General features: G+C 36.7%; 1 long non-coding RNA gene across 2 annotated transcripts in view; it reads right to left on the bottom strand.

Moving 5' to 3' along the window:
• Nucleotides 1–20,832, bottom strand: part of LOC132425607 (uncharacterized) — a 57,104-nt gene that overhangs the window by 11,583 nt on the left and 24,689 nt on the right. For both annotated transcript variants that reach the window (XR_009519470.1, XR_009519468.1), the window contains exon 2: nt 8,877–8,956. This is a non-coding gene — a long non-coding RNA (uncharacterized lncRNA). The remainder of the gene's footprint in view (nt 1–8,876; nt 8,957–20,832) is intronic.

The raw sequence follows: 20,832 nt of genomic DNA on the forward strand, positions 1-20,832 counted from the left end.
TGACTTGCTTATCATTGACATTGCCTTGTTGGAGTTATCTGTGTTTCCTTAATTACCAGGCTTGCTTCTTTTGGATCTCATGATATTAGAATGATTACTTTTTAATAAATTATCTTATTTATTTATTCTTTTCATCTGTTCATTCAACATGAATCTATTAAATAACTATGCATCAGGCTCAAAACACTGATGATACAACATGAACACGAGAGATCTCTAGCATGAAATCTAACACAAAATCTATCAGAAAGATAACTATTAAGATAAGTGATTAAAATAAATTTATCTAGAATAAATGTAGAGTACAAGAGAAGAAACACTTGAAGTATGTAAGAAGTATTTATTTTCAAATACATACTTTCCATATAATGAGAGAATTAGGCCAAGTTTTCCTCTAGTGTTTGCACATGGTAATATTACCACCTTTATCTTTGTGTGTTTGTATATGTATGCTTTTTGGGGGGTGAGTGCTATACTCTGCATAATTTGTATAATCTTATTAGATGTATATATTTTTACAGAAAAGGAAAATGATTCTCAAACAAATTTAAGGGATTTGCTTAAGACTAAGTATCTAAAAAGTGGCAGAGGTAATTTTTCAATTCAGAGTTTCTGCTGTGATTGCTCTCTCTTCCCCAAATACCAGAAAATGAATATAATGCTAATATTCATTTAATGTACCATCAGGGTTATGTCTACAAAGAATTCTTTAAATCACATTTAAAATTATGCAACATTTAAATAGTGTAAGATCCCCTTTTTTTCCCCATTTTTACTTTAATTTTATGGAGCCTAAACATTTAGCCTGTCATTAATCTGTATTGGATTCTGTGATGTGCCACTGAGATCTACCTTCAATGAAATGTTTGTTGATCTAGCTGCTTGGAGCTCTGGTGGCCAAAAGCCTTCAACTTCCCTGTAGAGATTGTCTCAGCTGAAGAGAGTCGCTTCTTTCAGATCATTCTCCTTCCTGGGGCGCCCCCCACTCAACCACATATCAATTCCTGACCATTTCAATTCAAATGAACAATTCGAAGGACCATTCTAGTTCCATTAACTCCAGTGCATTTGGTGATACAGCCATTGGACCTGTATTACAGTGTGACATCTCCCTTTGCCCAATCTGTTTCTTTCCTCTCTCTTCCACAGTTATTGATTTCAAGGAAGGGCATGCCTTAGTAAATATCTAGTACACTAAACTTCATCTCAGTTTAGTCTGCTCTCTGGGGAATAACCCCAGTGATAGTTGTACCAGATGTGGGCTAAGAAAGTAGCTGCATAAGCTGGGTCCCTTATGATCCACCATTGTTGTACCAGCTCCCCTCCCCCAGCTAACACTTATGGCAGTATGCAGGGACTTTTATGATGACCTGATGGAGGAGGAAAAAAAGCAAACTTTGTATGTGGATGTAAGCCAAAAATAGATGGAATTCTCTACAGATTCACCCAGTGGTGACCTTGAAAGACAGTGGCAAGAGAAAATTCCCTTAATGAGCAGAACACCTGGTGTCTACTTTGTGTGGAAAGAGATGTGGCCCAAGGTTAGAATTTTTACTTACTTGTGGACACTAGCAAATGGTAGGGGAAAAAAATGAAAGATCATGGACAGAAAGGTGTAGATTAGAGAAAAAAGTATTATATATGAGAGTGGGCATAAACTATGAAGATTTTCATATCACATGTTAATGCCAACCGGAGAGCTTCTACCATGAAACAGGCAATAAACAAGTAGAAAAAGTGACTCAACCTGTTAACATCTGCTGGCCTCTCTCATTGGCCATCACAGTGCTGGCAGAAATGGAGGCTATGCATGGACCCAGAAGGATGGGCTTTTGCTTACCAAGCCTCTTGTAGCTCCTGCTGCTGTCAAATGTCTAACCTGGCAGCAAGAAAAACCAACATCCAGTCCCCATTGTGGCACCATTCCTTGATCATACTAACTGGCCACTTAGGGATAACTTTACTACATGGATCTTCTATCATGGGCTTGGGAACCAGAGAGTTGAAATAGGAGTGGCCCCACTTACCTTCACTCCCAATAACCCAGTTAGGACATTTGTGCTTCCTGTATCTTGAACTTTAAGTTCTGTAGGTTTAGAGGTCTTGGTTCTCAAAAGCAGAACATGTCCACAGGATCCAGGAAACCCAGGGAGAATCCCATCTAACTAGAAGGTAAGAGTGTCACTTTTCATTATGGGCTACTTGTGGGAAATGACAATCAGCAAGAAGATGTGAGATATGTGATATCCTTGAAGAGATAATTGATCTTGTTTACCAAGAGGAGTTAGGACTGCTGTTATACCTGGGTTCAAGGAGGAATTTGTTTTGCACACAGGTGATTCATTTAGGTATTTGTTCTTATGTCCTTGCTGTAGTTTGATTGTAAATGGGAAAGTGTAGCAATTCTGGCTTGAGTAGGGCATGCATGGGCTCAGAACCTAGAAATGATCATTTAAGTCACACCAGAGGTAAGCCATTGAGACCAGCAAAGGTGATAGCTGAGGAGGAGGGGAAACTATAGGGGATAATGAAGGAGAGAAACAATGAATGTCAGTTTTGGCCAACTGCAGAAGCAGTGAACAAAGTGCTAATCTTCCTCTCAAAGGATTCCTCCAGGAGGAGAGTCCACTGGAATCCCACTGAAGTTTCAGAGCATATTTGAAGTTGTGGATTCAAAAGCTGCAAATGGGGGATGTTGTGATGCACCACCCTTTAACCATCAGCTGTCATCCCCTCCAGGAATTGCAACAGTTGCAGAGCTGCCTTGCCCCAAATCACATCCCTTTCCTGGGGTGGATCTAGTCTAACAAGTGATCTGTGTACTAGTCTAAAGACCAAGCCATCTCTTTCTAACGTTAAGGTCAACTCTGAAGGGCCCATTCTAGCTTCACAGTTCATAATGGGTTGTCCAAGGCTGCTGGGCTTGCATGACACCTCAACTCTTCCTTTGTCCAAACCTGCTCCCTCCCTCTCCCATCCATAGGTATTGATCTCAAGGGTGATCCTGAATATTTATCCTACACACTAAACTACATCTCAGAATCGGCATCTCAGAGAATGTAACCTGCAATGAACATTCTTTGACTCAATTTCAGTTTTCCTCCTCTCCTAATTTTGCTGGGATTTCCATATTTAATTAGACTAAGCTGAGATATAATAATTTTGCCTGTTGATGTTCTCTAGTTTATAACGAACTCTTTCCTCAGCATTTGATATATTTAGTTACATAAAATTATTTATGACCACTTTATATATTCCATATGTTTCATTACCTTTAGCAATTATGCAAGACCTATAGTTTTAGTTAAATTAAAAAAATTTTCTGTAACATAATTCTCTCACATAGAAGTATGTGTATGTGTTTAGGTGGAAATGCAAATAAGAGTGAGGAAAGGTATTACAAGTAGAAGGATGTATGTAGGACAAAAATTTCATAGATAACATTATCTATATGATTTCTAAATTTTTATATTTGATCCATTAGTTTAAATGATCACGATAATACAGCTGTAATTGACAGTGACACATTTGAAACTGACTCATAAATAAGTATTTACATGGAAATGACTCCTATGCAAGTACTTTTCTGACAAGTTTGAGTCATATATATTTCTAATTAACTCAAATTATTTGTATTCGCTAATGCAAATTATTGTAATAGCAATTTCATGAAGCTTTATATATATATACCTCTAATAAGTTTTTGTAATTATACTTTCTCTAATATCTATTTAACTTTGTTTCCTCCCGAGAGAGAGAGAGAGAGAGAGAGAGTGCCTATCACAGGGATAATTTTTCAGATTTTATCTGAATATAAGTAAGTCAAAGAAATTATTTTTTTATATTTGATTTGAATTTTTTATAAATACAGAATAAAAAATAATAAACAATGCATCAATATATCCACCAAGTAGACTAACCTATTACTAATATTTTGCTACTTTTGATGTATACTCAGTCCTCACTTTGCAGTCAGATGGTAACAGGAATTTTATCTCAATTACCACTAAAACTTGGAAATCATGGACTGCATTCTGATCTGCATGTCTCAATTAATGTGGTACTGTACAAAACAAGGACTGCCTCTGTGTGTGTGTGTGTGTGTGTGTGTGTGTGTATGTTTCTATTTATATGTACCAATGGAAAGCAAACTATGGACATCATGACTCTTCACTCAAATGCTTCAGTTCACATCTCTTAAGAAATTCAGCATCCTGTTACATAAATACAGTACAGTCATAACCCCTAAAATATAACACCTAAATTATAATTCAATAATCTCACAGAATAATGAACCTGTATTTTAATTTCCCCAATAATTATCCCTCCTCTCAGTCTAAGATCCTATCCAACTTTACACATTGTATTTGGTTGTGATTTTACTTTTGCCTTTTTAAATGTACAGTGTATATATGTATATATATTCAATACATATATATACATATAGAGAGAGAGACAGAGAGAAGAGAGAAACGTTTTTTCATGACCTTTTCTTGAAGCATCCAGGCCAGTAATCTTTGATAATCTGATGTCTGAATTTTGTCTTCCAAATGATTTTTGCCCTTTAAAATAGTTTTAGTGTTAGAAACACACATGCACACAAGTATTTCCACTTCTATTGTCATTAATGAAAGATGCCATGCATTCAAGTCAGTTTTTTCATTGGACCCATTCAAATTCTCCCTCCTACGTGCTTTGACACACATGGCACTTTTTCTGACAGCAGTCTTCTATTTCTACGTACTACATATAAAGCCCTTTTATTGAGTAGGAACTGAAATTAATTTTTCTGCTGTTGCCCTAGCAAATGGGAACTCAGGTATTATTAAGATTTTTTGTTCCAAAGGGTAGAGATCAGCAGAGGTATTTTTTTCTTCCATTTAAACACTGCTCTTTCCTTTCATTATGTTATCTCAAAGAAGAGAGAAAAATATAGGACAGTATTAGCAACTCAGGCACCAAAATAATATTCTGGGGTCTGGCATACTATGTCCAAAGATTATTTTTTTGTTTGAATATCTCTAATGTGCTCTCATATTTGCTGATATTTCTAAGGTAACTTCACACACACGCGGTCAGCACCTGGATATGTAGGACAGTTTGGGGGGACAGTTATAACCGCTCTCATCTGCCTACCCTACAGTGCACATGTCCTTGATCACATGTATAATTTCAGTGAATTTTCCAGAATATATTTAGGGTCTATATGTATATATATGCCATATGAAAAAAATGTACAGAATATAGATATATAGAGGTGTTTTTTTTTCCCCGCATAAGTAAATGTCAGATATCTAGAGATGTACAATATGCAGATAACTTTCACATATATTTGTTCTCATGGACAGGAATTTGTATTTTTTTTAATATACAACTGTTGGCATTTTTCCCCTATGCTAAATTTCTGTTTGGTAAATTTCATAGATCTGGATTCAACATTTCCTGATTTGTAGCATCCAACTTGAAAATATTTAAGGCACAAACCAAAGCATAGAGGAACACCCTGGGTTTTTGTTTGGAGTACTTATCCATGGTAGTTTCTGTAAATTAGTTAATATCCAATAACACTTTGCAGTTTCTGTGTTTTGTGATAATTGTATAAGCATATCTATGATTGGTTCCAGCTATTTTTGTCTTTTGCATGTGGAATATTTAAAATCTAAATTTGCAGTAATGTATTTTCTATGGTCATTTAGCAAGATTTTATTTTTCTGTATGCCTTTCTGTTCAGTTCTCCTGTTTAACCATGTAGAAACTGCTGTTTAAAGACGTGGTGTCAAAAGGCAAGCTTAATAAAAGCATAAATATAAAAGGACATAAATATGACTAAATAAAATTACACTTCATGCTTTTACAGGAGTAAAGATTTATTCACCATTTCACTGCATCATCTAACTGAAAGAAAATTTATAACATACAAACCTCATTTTTGTCTTTGTCTTGATAGTATTGAATGAGACACTTTAAACAATTATTATAGTCTTTCCTTCTCAATTTGATCAGGAAAGGGACCCATTTGATAGAGGTGTTTTCCATCATGTATGAATGTGACACCATGTCAAGATGAAGCAGAACATAGAAAGTTGCTATAATGTAACTTTCAGTTGACACAGTGACTCTCTACTGCGTACAAAGTGTTATTAAAATCTGGCTTAAATATAAGCAAAGAAAGGGGAAAGTACTGTGTATTTTTATAGTGACAGTAAAGTGTTTGGGGTTGGGAATAATTAGTTGTTTGTTTTTACAAAACAGCAGGAGTTCACTTAGACAAATAACCAGCATTTACAAGTACTTGTAAAAAGAAAAAAAGTAAGATAAATTTACCAGCAACTACTAATCTAAGAACAAAGACTATAATAGTAGCTGTAAACAGTTTTTATGTTCAGACATGCTATTACTAAAATATTTACTTCTCTGCAAATAGAAGTAAAGTGGCTTTTGGTTAAATGTTAACTTCTGTGAAAGCAGGTACAAAAAGTACGTTACAATAGCAAATGTGCTTTACTATACTTCCCAATATACAACATAGCAATATATAATATATAAAAATTTTGAAAATACTATTTCTCTGACTAATATATTACTATAATATACATATAATATGCTATAAACATCTACATTTGAGTAAATCTTTCTGCACGCAGAAGCATTTCTGTGTTTCTGTATTAAATTGGCAAATAGATCAGTGATATATTAGGATTTGGTTTTACTACATCTCAACCAAGGCATTTCAGTATAATTTAAATATATTTATATAATAGGCCAGGACTTAAATAGAACATTAGTTGAAAAGGAATTTAGAAAACTTATTCATATTCTGGCCTGTTCCAATTTAGAAATGTATATATACTTTCAGGAAAGACTCAAATCGGCACACATTTATCCAGTGGCAGTGCAATCAAAAGAAAATATTTGGATTTAACTTGGTTTCAGTTTTTTCAAGTTAATGTTCATCTCCTATAATTTCATGTTCTTGATAATAACCCAAATATATGTCATTCTTCAGTGATGTCTTAAGCAATTAGGGATGTACTTTAACTTTTGTGATCTAACAATGTAAAATTAGATTGCTCTTGTATTTCAGTTCATAAGAAGAATTTTGTGTGCCTTAGTATTTGTACCTAAAAGTTTTATTCTAAGGCATACATGCAATAAAATGTCATGTGGACTGGATAAGTAGCAGTTACAGTAAGTCCCCTAGATACGAACGAGTTCCGTTCTGAGAGCACTTTTGTTAAGTCCAATTTGTTCGTTAAGTCCAACAAAGTTAGCCTAGGCACCCAACTAACACAGTCGGCTACATACCACTGCTTTCACGCTTGCTTCCGGACATCCTGGGCTTGAAATAAAGATACTGTACTACTGTCCTCTATACAGTACCGTACAGTAAAGTACACAAAATCACAACTACTTGTAGAGGATCCACGCCTGTGTCAATGTACACCAGACTCGTGAACTAACTTACGTGATTGGACATGCAAAGGCATGTTCACATCTTTGAAAGTTTGCAACTTGAAGGTTTGTGTGTAGGGGACTTAGTGATTAGGATAAAATTTTTCCACTGTAGAATGTTGGTAGAAAAGATTCTGGGAATCTTACCCATGTTTAGTTGATGAAAAATATTTTAACCAGGCAAAGGGAGAATAGCTCTTATAAATTTTAGAGGACATGGCAAGGTTGGCTCATATTGTTGGAAGAATCTAGAAACTGGAGAGGTCCCAGTGAGGGGGGGTTACTGTGATATTTTCCAATCTGGAACCCAGAAGAAACCACAGGAATTCAAAGTTAGTCCCTTCGCAGTTTCCTCCTTGGCCCTGATTACATAACGGGATTTTAAACTACTGAGCCAGCGCTTCCCACCCAGCCTTGGCAATAACAACTTAAAGCTAGATCCCATCCGCTGTAGCACGCAAGGAAGTCAGCTGCCTTGTAGTTAGATTGCAAGCATATTGCTATGTCCCCAAGGGCTGAAAAGTCCCATGTATAGAACGTTTATATTTCCTATAATCACAATATTTCTCAGCTATACCTGCTGGGAAAAGCTGAAACTGTATTCCAAGGCTCCCACGTACTTGGTGAGGCCCTTGCTGTCCAAATACATATATCATATATAGTTCAAGTCATGCTTAAGCAGCCAGAACCCTTTGGATCATCTCCTCCTGCTAAAGTCTTATGCTTTTGCTGAGACAGAGGTGGCTGAAAATTGTAGACAGTGTCTGCCAAGGTCATCCTTATAGCCGGCAAAATTTTCAAAGGTTCAATCTCTCCTGAGCTTCAAGATGTTACTAAGCCTGAGAATCTTTCCTGAGCCCTAACATTGCTATGGCCTATCGACCCTTGTTTTAGGTCATCATAGCTCATGTATCATTCACTTGTAGGCACTGTAGTCCTCGTTCTCTAGGAGGAGCTTTTCAAGCGAGAGCCAGGCCACTCGGTGTGTAATCACCCTCTCAACCATGCTGAGTCCACAGACATTGAAAGTCTGCCGCACATCTGTAGAACTGCAGTGCTTCAAATGTTAGTTTCTACCAGATACCCAGGCAAAAACATCTTGCCACACATGGAATGTCAAGCCTAAAAGCCACATGCCCTGGACTCACTCAAAGCTTCTCCATGCATTTAATGTGCTTTCCTAAGGTCCACTCATATCTAAATATGTCAAGAATATGTACTAAATATTGGGGTCTCTGAGGGCCCTCAAAAACAGCATACCACTTTGCTGCCTAAATTCTGAAAAAGAAAATGAGAATTGAGACTGGCATATAGAAGCCAAACTCACTTTTGTTACTAATAAAGGCTAAACCAGTGGAAGAGCTGCTTCCCAGAAAGGCAGATTTATCCATCTAGAGATGACGCTAAACTTGGGTAGAGCTCACCTTGGATAGAGGACTTGTCCACAGAAGACCAATGATGTGGATTTGGCAAGAGCTCCTTTTCTATGTGCACACACTGGGTTCTAGGAAAGGAAAAAGAAAGCGCGTTGGTTAAATACTCCCAGTTTATTTTTCCAAATTCATCAATTAAATGGGTAGTCTCACTTCCCCAGGTAGTTGTCATTATTATTATTATCATCATTATTATCCTTCTCATGACTATTATATAACACTAGTGCAGAAAGGAAAATGATGAAAACCATAGTTTTTCATGTATTTTCTAATATTATAAAAATGTGTGAGTTTCTTATGAAAACTCCCATATCTTTGAGCCAAAAATGATAAATTCTCAACTTCCACGATTATCTACCAACATAAGAGGTTTTGGAATTGACTCAAAGCCCAAGTGGTCCTGGCCTTCTGAGATCTGGTGATCACATCAGGAGGCAGGGGTCACCTGTGGCAAAGGCTTAGAAATGCATTGGCTGTGTGACATTCACCAAGTGTGAGTCAACCAACGCCCTAATCTGAGCCAGACTTAATGAACACTTCTCAGATTGTATAGACCTCAAGTGTATTGTAAATACTCTCCCCAATTCCACCTTCTCCTAATACTATAATAACAAGTTGCACTGGAGGTTTCCAGTGTCTGTTTTGTCCTCATGCCTCACCTCTTTGATATCCCTTGATATCTCATTCACAGAACGTCATAATTTCCTATCGGGTAGTGGAAAAACACAAACAAATATTTCTACCTTTCTCATTCTCTACTCTTGCCTCCAAATATTCCTCTAGATTGCAGAGGAATTGAAAAATTCCAAAATACCAAAATCATCAACTGTGACTGAAAGGACCAACAGGGGAGCCTTTATTCAAATATATTGACTATATTGCATGTATCATTCAAATATATTGTTTTGAAGAGCTAATATCAGAGATTTTTCAAGAAATGTGAGATGAGTTAAACTAAATATATTTGTTCTGTTTTCTTTAAATATAGATCACAGTATGATAAATAATACGTTTCTGTTGTGTTAGGCATTTTCAGTCTTAATTTTTTTGCTAAGACCCTTTAGAATACTGTAGTGTTTTTATCACATATTTAATGAAAATTGTGATAATATGCATAACATATTTCTACTAAAAATCTGTGTGGCCTATGAATCATACCAGTTACTAATAAAAACATCAACTCAAGCATAATTCTGAGTAAATATCAGCAAGTTAAAATCAAGCTAAGGATGCATTAAAACCCTCATTTTCCAAGGTGTGTTTTGAATAACAGGTGATTACATCTAGCTGTCTGCTTCCCGACTGGAAGTTTTCAGGATAATCTAGATTTACATAACAGTTCCCTTTGCTCATTATTCCCTCTTGGCTAATTGACTCCTTTCCTTCATTTGTACTAATTAGTCTACATTTTCTGTGGCACATTAGCTTGAATTGTGTCACTAAGGGAAAACAGCTTTACTAAAGCCTAACTGTGCAAGATTGCTACTAAGATTGTTATTGATTACAAATATACCATCAAAAATGAATTTAAATGAAAAGTAATTAAATTATATAGAAAGATGTATATTTCAATTCGTTTTAGGAATAAAAATTCCATTTTTATATACCTTTCCTTTATCTCTTTAGACATTTACTATGAACTTTGTGATGAAATAGGCAATCTACAATTTCGGATGCGTAAAATTTCTTATGTTTGGTGGCCAGATTGCTTCAAAAATAACCAAAGACTACTGTAAAATAAGTTCACTTGTTCTACAATTGTGCAAGTTGACTGTGCTGATGGATTTGTGACCACTTGTAGAGACTCTACTGGATAAGCAAAGAGGGAGTTTTGCCTCTAGCAAGGAAGTTGAAACTAAGTGTTCCTCCTCTGCCTGAAAGACTTTTTTTTTAACATCTTTATCGGAGTATAATAGCTTTACAATGGTGTGTTAGTTTCTGCTGTATAACAAAGTGAATCAGCTATTGATATACATATATCCCCATATCTCCTCCCTCTTTCATCTCCCTCCCACCCTCCCTATCCCACCCCTCTAGGTGGACACAAAGCACCAAACTGATCTCCCTGTGCTATGCGGCTGCTTCCCACTAGTTATCTGTTTTAAATTTGGTAGTGTATATATGTCCATGTCACTCTCTCACTTCATCCCAGCTTACCCCTCCTCCTCCCCGTGTCCTCAAGTCCATTCGCTATATCTGTGTCTTTATTCCTGTCCTCACTCTAGGTTCATCAGAACCATTTTTTTTTTAGATTCCATATATATATTTTAGCATATGGTATTTGTTTTTCTCTTTCTGACTTACTTCACTCTGTATGACAGTCTCTAGGTCCATCCACCTCACTACAAATAACTCAATTTTCTTTCTTTTTTGTCTGAGTAATATTCCATTGTATATATGCGCCACATCTTCTTTATCCATTCATCTGTCAATGGACACTTAGGTTACTTCCATGTCCTGGCTATTGTAAATAGAGCTGCAATGAACACTGTGGTACATGACTCTTTTTGAACTATGGTTTTCTCAGGGTAAATGTCCAGTAGTGGGATTGCTGGGTCATATGGTAGTTCTATTTTTAGTTTTCTAAGGAACCTCCATATTGTTCTCCATAGTGGCTGTAGCAATTGATATTCCCACCAACAGCGCAAGAGGGTTCCCTTTTCTCCACACCCTCTCCAGCATTTATTGTTTATAGATTTTTTGATGATGGCCATTCTGACTGGCATGAGGTGATACGTCTTGGTAGTTTTGATTTGCATTTCCCTAATGATTAGTGATGTTGAGCATCCTTTCATGTGTTTGTTGGCAATCTGTATATCTTCACTGGAGAAATGTCCATTTAGGTCTTCTGCCCATTTTTGGATTGGGCTGTTTTTTTTTTTTTTGATATTGAGCTGCATGAGCTGCTTGTAAAATTTGGAGATTAATCCTCTGTAAATTGCTTCATTGGCAAATATTTTCTCCCATTCTGAGGGTTGTCTTTTTGTTTTAATTATGGTTTCCTTTGCTGTGCAAAAGCTTTTAAGTTTCATTAGGTCTCATTTGTTTATTTTTGTTTTTATTTCCATTTCTCTAGTAGGTGGGTCAAAAAGGATTTTGCTGTGATTTATGTCAAAGAGTGTCCTTCCTATGTTTTCCTCTAAGAGTTTTATAGTGTCCAGTCTTACATTTAGGTCTTTAATCCATTTTGAGTTTATTTTGTGTACGGTGTTAGGAAGTGTTCTAATTTCATTCTTTTATATGTAGCTGCCCAGTTTTCCCAGCACCACTTATTGAAGAGGATATCTTTTCTCCATTGTATATTCTTGCCTCCTTTATCAAAAATAAGGTGACCATATGTAGTTGGGTTTATCTCTGGGCTTTCTATCCTGTTCCATTGATCTACATTTCTGTTTTTGTACCAGTATCATACTCTCTTGATTACTGTAGGTTTGTAGTATAGTCTGAAGTCCTGGAGCCTGATTCCTCCAGCTCCGTTTTTCTTTCTCAAGATTGCTTTGGATATTCGGGGTCTTTTGTATTTCCATACAAATTGTGAAATGTTTTGTTCTAGTTCTGTGAAAAATGCCATTGGTAGTTTGATAGGGATTGCATTGAATCTGTAGATTGCTTTGGGTAGTAGAGTCATTTTCACAATGTTGATTCTTCCAGTTCAAGAACATGGTGTATCTCTCCATCTGTTTGTAACATTTTAAATTTCTTTCATCAGTGTCTTATAGTTTTCTGCATACAGGTCTTTTGTCTCCTTAGGTAGGTTTATCCCTAGGTATTTCATTCTTTTTGTTGCAGTGGTAAATGGGAGTGTTCCCTTAATTTCTCCTTCAGATTTTTCATCATTAGTGTATAGGAATGCAAGTGATTTCTGTGCATTAATTTTGTATCCTGCTATTTTACCAAGTTAATTGATTAGCTTTAGCAGTTTTCTGGTAGCGTCTTTAGGATTCTCCATGTACTGTATCATGTCATCTGCAAACAGTGACAGTTTAATTCTTTTCGAGTTTGGATTCCTTTTATTTCTTTTTCTTCTCTGATTGCTGTGGCTAAAACTTCCAAAACTATGTTGAATAATAGTGATGAGAGTGGGCAACCTTGTCTTGTTCCTGATCTTAGTGGAAATGTTTTCAGTTTTTCACCATTGAGAACGATGTTGGCTGTGGGTTTGTCACATATGGCCTTTATTATGTTGAGGTAAGTTCCCTCTATGCCTAGTTTCTGGAGGGGTTTTATCATAAATGGGTGTTGAATTTAGTCAAAAGCTTTTTCTGCATCTACGGAGATGATCATATGGTTTTTCTCTCTCAGTTTGTTAATATGGTGTATCACATAGATTGATTTGCATATATTGAAGAATCCTTGCATTCCTGGGATAAACCCCACTTGATCATGGTGTATGATCCTTTTAATGTGCTGTTGGATTCTATTTGCTAGTATTTTGTTGAGGATTTTTGCATCTATGTTTATCAGTGATATTGGCCTGTAGTTTTCTTTTTTTTGCCACATCTTTGTCTGGCTTTGGTATCAGGGTGATCGTAGCCTCGTAGAATGAGTTTGGGAGTGTTCCTCCCTCTGCTATATTTTGGAAGAGTTTGAGAAAGATAGGTGTTAGCTCTTCTCTAAAGTTTGATAGAATTTGCCTGTGAAGCCATCTGTTCCTGGGCTTTTGTTCTTTGGAAGATTTTTAATCACACTCTCAATTTCAGTGATTGTGTTTGGTCTGTCTATATTTTCTATTTCTTCCTGGTTCAGTCTCATAAGGTTGAGCTTAAGAATTTGTCTATTTCTTCCAGGTTGTCCATTTTATTGGCATATAGTTGCTTGTAGTCATCTCTCATGATCCTTTGTATTTCTGAAGGGTCAGTTGTTACTTCTCTTTTTTCATTTTGAATTCTATTGATTTGAGTCTTCTCTCTTTTATCTTGATTAGTCTGGCTAATGGTGTATCCATTTTGTTTATCTTCTCAAAGAACCAGCTTTTAGTTTTCTTGATCTTTGCTATCATCTCCTTCATTTCTTTTTCATTTATTTCTCCTCTGATCTTTATGATTTCTTTCCCTCTGCTAACTTTGGGGTTTTTTGTTCTTCTTTCTCTAATTGCTTTAGGTGTAAGGTTAGGTTGTTTATTTGAGATGTTTCTTGCTTCTTGAGGTAGGATTGTATTGCTATAAACTTCCCTCTTAGAACTGCTTTTGCTGCATCCCATAGGTTTTGGGTCATCGTGTTTTCATTGTCACTTCTTTCTAGGTATTTTTTGATTTACTCTTTGATTTCTTCAGTGATCTCTTAGTTTTAAGTAGTGTATTGTTTAGCCTCCATGTGTTTATATTTTTTACAGATTTTTTCCTGTAACTGATATCTAGTCTCATAGCGTTGTGGTCAGAAAAGATACTTGATATGATTTCAATTTTCTTAAATTTACCAAGGTTAGATTTGTGACTCAAGATATGATCTATCCTAGTGTATGTTCCATGAGCACTTGAGAAGAAAGTGTATTCTGTTGTTTTTGGATGGAATGTCCTATAAATATCAATTAAGTCCATCTTGTTTAATGTATCATTTAAAGCTTGTGTTTTCTTATTTATTTTCATTTTGGATGATCTGTCCATTGGTGAAAGTGGGGTGTTAAAGTCCCCTACTATGATTGTGTTACTGTCGATTTCTCCTTTTATGGCTGTTAGCATTTGCCTTATGTATTGAGGTGCTCCTATGTTGGGTGTATAAATATTTACAATTATTGTATCTTCTTCTTGGATTGATCCCTTGATGATTATGTAGTGTCCCTCTTTGTCTCTTGTAATAGTCTTTATTTTAAAGTCTATTTTGTCTGATATGAGAATTGTTACTCCAGCTTTCTTTTGATTTCCATTTGCATGGAATATTTTTTTCCAACCCTCACTTTCAGTCTGTATGTGTCCCTAGGTCTGAAGTGGGTCTCTTGTAGACAGCATATATATGGGTCTTGTTTTTGTATATATTCAGCCAGTCTATAGCTTTTGGTTGGAGCATTTTATCCATTTACATTTAAGGTAATTATCAATATGTATGTTCCAATTACCATTCTCCTAATTGCTTTGGGTTTGTTATTGTAGATCTTATCCTTTTCTTCTGTTTCCTGCCTAGAGAAGTTCCTTTAGCATTTGTTGTAAAGCTGGTTTGGTGGTGCTGAATTCTCTTAGCTTTTGCTTGTCTGTAAAGGTTTTAAATTCTCCATCAAAACTGGATGAGAACCTTGCTGGGTAGAGTAATCTTGGTTGTAACTTTTTCCCTTTCATCACTTTAAATATGTCCTGCCACTCCCTTCTGGCTTGCAGACTTTCTGCTGAAAGATCAGCTGTTAAGCTTATGGGGATTCCCTTGTATGTTATTTGCTGCTTTTCCCTTGCTGTTTTTAATATTTTTTCTTTGTATTTAATTTTTGATAGTTTGATTAATATGTGTCTTGGCATGTTTCTCCTTGGATTTATCCTCTATGGGACTCTCTGTGCTTCCTAGACTTGATTGACTATCTCCTTTCCCATATTAGGGAAGTTTTCAACATAATCTGTTCAAATATTTTCTCAGCCCCTTTCTTTTTCCCTTCTTCTTCTGGGACCCCTATAATTCTAATGTTGGTACATTTAATGTTGTCCCAGAGTTCTCTGAGACTGTCCTCAATTCTTTTCATTCTTTTTTCTTTATTCTGCTCTGTGGTAGCTATTTCCACTACTTGATCTTCCAGGTCACTTATCTGTTCTTCTGCCTCAGTTTTTCTGCAATTGATTCCTGCTAGAGAATTTTTTATTTCATTTATTGTGTTCTTCATCATTGTTTGTTTGCTCTTTAGTTCTTCTAGGTCTTTGTTAAATGTTTCTTGTATTTTCTCCATTCTATTTCCAAGATTTTGGATCATCTTTACTATCATTACTCTGAATTCTTTTTCAGGTAGACTGCCTATTTCCTCTTCATTTGTTTGGTCTGCTGGTTTTTTACCTTGCTCCTTCATCTGTTGTGTATTTCTTTGTCTTCTCATTTTGCTTAACTTACTGTGTTTGGGCTCTCCTTTTCACAGGCTGCAAGTTCGTAGTTCCTGTTGTTTTTGGTGTCTGCCCCCAGTGGGTAAGCTTGGTTCAGAGGGTTGTATAGGCTTCCTTGTGGAGGGGACTGGTCCCTGTGCTCTGGCAGATGAGGCTGGATCTTGTCTTTCTGGTAGGCAGGACCATGTCTGGTGGCGTGTTTTGGGTTGTCTGTGAATTTATTACGATTTTAGGCAAACACTCTGTTAATTGGTCGGGTTGTGTTACTGCCTTGCTAGTTGTTTGGCATAGAGTGTCTAGCACTGTAGCTTGCTGGTCGTTGAGTGGAGCTGGGTCTTAACATTGGGATGGAGATCTCTGGGAGAGCTTTGGCTGTTTGATAGTACATGGGGCTGGAAGGTCTCTGGTGGACCAATGGCCTGAACTCGGCTCTCTCACCTTAGAGGCCCAGGCCTGACACTGAGCCAGAGCATCAAGACACTGTTAGCCACATGGCTCAGAAAAAAGGGGAGAAAGAAAAAGAAAGAAAAATATATAAATAAATAAATAAACATAAAATAAAGTTATTAAAATAAATAATAAAAATTATTAAAAATAAAAAGTAATAAAAAAGAAAGAAAGAAGAGAGCATCCAAACCAAATCCACCAATGATAACAAGTGCTGAAAACTACTAAAAAAAAAAAAACCCTGACAGAAACAACCCTAAGACAAATGCTAAATGCAAAGTTTTTCAGACAAAATCACACAAAGAAGCACACACATACACACGCCCCAAAAGAGAAAAAGGAAAAAAATATATCTATATGTATAAAAATAAAAAAGGAAGAGAACAACAAAATCAATAAACGAACCTACCAATGACAATAAGCTCTAAATACTAAACTAAGATAAACATAAAACCAGAAACAAATTAGATGCAGAAAGTAAACCCCAAAGTCTACAGTTGCTCCCAAAGTCCACTGCCTCAGTTTTGTGTTGATTTGTTGTCTATTCAGGTATTCCACAAATAGATACATCACTCTGATTGTGGAGTTTTAATCCGCTGCTCCTGAGGCTTCTGGGAGAAATTTCCCTTTCTCTTTTTTGTTCGCACAGCCCCTGGGGTTCAGCTGTGGATTTGGCCCCACCTCTGCATGTAGGTTGCTTAAGGGCATCTGTTCCCTGCCCAGACAGGACAGAGTTAAAGTAGCAGCTGATTAGGGGGCTCTGGCTCACTCTGGCTGTGGGGAGGGAGAGTTATGGAATACAGGGCAAGCCTGCGGTGGCATAGGCCAGCGTGACATTGCAACAGCTTAAGGCATGCTATGTGTTCTCCTGGATAAGTTGTCCCTGGATCATGGGACCCTGGCAGTGGTGGGCTGCACAGGCTCCCGGTAGGGGAGGTGTGGATAGTGACCTGCGCTTGCACACAGGTTTCTTGGTGGCTGCAGCAGCAGCCTTAGAGTTCTATGCCCGTCTCTGGTGTCCATGCTGATAGCTGCAGCTCGCGCCTGTCTCTGGAGCTTGCTTAAGTGGTGCTCTGAATCCCCTCTCCTCGCGCACCCCGAAACAATGGTCTCTTGCCTCTTAGTCAGTTTCAGACTTTTTCCCGGACTCTCTTCCTGCTAGCTGTGGTGCAGTAGCCCCCTTCTGGCTGTGTTCACACAGCCAACCCCAATCTTCTCCCTGGTATCTGACCTCCAAATCCCAAGCCTCAGCTCCCAGCCCCCACCCGCCCCAGCAGCTGAGCAGACAACCTCTCAGGCTGGTGAGTGCTGGTCAGCACCAATCCTCCACGCGGGCATCTCTCCACTTTGCCCTCTGCACCCCTGTTGCTGTGCTCTCCTCCGCAGCTCCGAAGCTCCCTGCCTTCCACCACCCGCAGTCTCTACCCGCAAAGTGGCTTCCTAGTGTGTGGAAACTTTTCCTCCTTCACAGCTCCCTCCCAGAGGTGCAGATCCCATCTCTATTCTTTTGTCTCTGTTTTTTCTTTTTTCTTTTGCCCTACCCAGGTACGTGGGGAGTTTCTTGCCTTTGGGGAAGTCTGAGGTCTTCTGCCAGCATTCAGTAGGTGTTCTGTAGGAGTTGTTCCACATGTAGAAGTATTTTTGATGTATTTGTGGGGAGGAAGATGATCTCCCTGTCTTACTTCTTCGCCATCTTGAAGGTCCCTCAAGAGTTGTTTTTAGTAATTCCAGAAGGTAAGAGAAGATTACAATTCCATTATCTGTTCCTATCAAGATGTTACCCGTGTCTTGAGAGACTGCTATCAAACTATTGTTGGAAAGTGGCCATTAAGTAAGAACAGAAGGTGACAACAGGCACAAGAGAACATGGGCAACTTCCAGATACATAGAATCACGAGTTTAGCTTTTAAAAGAACTTAAGGGAACAATTACTTGACAAGGGAGGTAAGGCATATCGGTGGATCCATGAACAAAGAAAAGACAATGGTGCAGTTATGGGTTTATTGTCATCTCCTAACAGGAAAGCCCTCAGGGTTAAGGAGTTGCTACAAGAAAAGCTCAATGACAAATTTTAATTTGGAAGCATGTAAAGTGGCTTTGTGGATTAAAAAAATGTAGTAAATTAAGAAAATCATGGCAGCACCACTACAGTGGACAAATTATTTTTAAAAGTGCACAGTTTAGTAACATTGAAGAGTGTTTTATTAAATGAAAATATATTAAAAATATATTAATATTTTTATATTAATATTAATAACTCACATTCTTAAATGAAAAACAAGCAAGTACATTTTAAAGAAGTTACATAAAGGACGAAATCCAAGAAAATGTGCTTAAAAATAGCATTCTGTACAGAATTTAGATATCTAAATAAGAATATGGTTTCTACCAATTTATAAGTCATTTCAGTTTTATGATAACAAGTAAAGATTTCACACTTAGATTCTCTAAATGCCACTAATCAAAGAGAAATAGGTGATTCTTTTATGTTTGTTTAAAATTATTAACTAATATAGAAAGTTAACATGCATTGATGAGTGAAATAAACAACAAATGTATGACTTTTACACAAGATCAGATAATGACATCAGAATGATGTCTTGCTAACCTCAGTCTCACAGTGGATGCATCAGACAACTCAGGAAATTTGAAAGCTGACAGGTCATGCCTCATTGTTGCCTTCTGGATACCATACCTAGTGGCATGGATTTCATAATTTTCTATTCTTTCTCTCACTATATATATAGGCATTTAAGAAGTCTTGACTTTATCTTAGACTCTCTTATAATACCAGTTGTACAGCCTGCAATAAGGTCAATCAGATTATTTATATTTTCCTTCCCCTTTTTTTCAATTCCTGTTACAGCACAGTCACAGAAAAGTCTTGTGGTTAAATTTATCCTTCAGTGGATTGCCAGTCATGACTTCTCAGCTATCTCTCCCTTAACTCTTTCCTCTGTCACTCACATACAGACCTCGGAAAGCCTTGTAATTTCTGCTTCCACAATATACCCCAGATTCATTCATTTTACTGCGTCTTCAATGCTGTCACCCTTATCTCAACAACTTTCGTCTCCTAGTCTACCAATTTGTTATTTGACATTCTTGGCTTTCTACAATCCATTCTCTACAAAGCAATGTGCTCTAACTTATAATTCAATTCATAGTATGCCCCAGCTTGAAATTCTCTAACAGCTTTCTAATTCGCTTGAAGAAAACCTGAATTCCTAATCATAGCTTACAAGGTGCTGTATGATTGGATTCTTCTGACCTTTTCTCATAACTGACTCCTTAACTAAGTTCCATTCACAAACTTATGTCTGATTTTTCCATAAAGACACTAAGCTAACTTTCATTTCAGGGCTTGCTCTTCTTTCTATTAGTAACTCTTTGCTAGTAACTTCACTTGGCTGGCATCCTTCAAATTTCATCACCTCAGGAAACCTTCACCAAAAATGCTATTTTAATTAGTTATCTTCTCCAACATACAGACAAATACCTGTTATTTTATGCAGATCTTTCCCTTTATGGCACTAACCACTATTTGGAATTATCTTATTTATATAAATATTTTGCATTTATGTCTTCCTCAGCTAGAACGTTAGCTCAACAAGAGATTCCCTGACTCTTTTATTTACTCTGGTATTTGCTGGGATTGGAACAGTACATACTCAGAGTAAGTTCCCAATAATAACTGTCAAATAAATGAATGAATGAATGAAAATAACTGTATTTTCACAAAACATCTGTATATCTGAGTTAAGTAATGAATGAATAATAATTTTATTATCAGAATTATAATGTGTTCCAAAATTCATTTAGTCTTTTATTTTAAATCATAATATGATTTTAAAAAATATCCTAGCTAGTGGACATCTAACCAATTTTAAATCGAATGATAAGAATTTCTTCACTTCTTAATCACAGTTCTTTTACAAAGATAATTTGTGAGAGAAGTGTTAAGTATATTCATTATGTTAGTTCCTTCCCTTAGAATTCAATAATTATTGCTACCAATTGTGTCCCAGAGATGCGATTGCAATACTGCCGTAACTCTGAAAATTGCTATAGATAAGCGTTCTAAGTGTTTTTATTCTAGATCCTATCTTATGTTAATACTAGAATAAATTAAATATCTAATATCTATAATTTATTATTTTTCTTCCTTCCTTCCCTCCCTTCCTTCCTTCCCTTCTTCTCCTTTCCCTTCCCCTCCTTCTCCTTCTTCTTTTTTCGATTATAGACTAGACTGGAGCTTAAAGTTTCTAAATCACTTCTCAGTCTAGCTAAATTTCATCTTATATGGCCCATTATGTCACCCCAATATGACAAAATCTTTTGGGGATTCGAATTCACTCATCTAAGATCTCTATTATTCCATGTCTCTTCCTCTATCCCCCAAATTGGTGTCAATATTATCCAAGATACTAACTTCATTTGTAACTAGAATTATAGAGGTGAAAGAGCTAATATTATGATAAATTTTTTCT

This window comes from Delphinus delphis, chromosome 5 (genome assembly GCF_949987515.2).
Source record: "Delphinus delphis chromosome 5, mDelDel1.2, whole genome shotgun sequence".
Classification (NCBI taxonomy): Eukaryota; Metazoa; Chordata; class Mammalia; order Artiodactyla; family Delphinidae; genus Delphinus; species Delphinus delphis.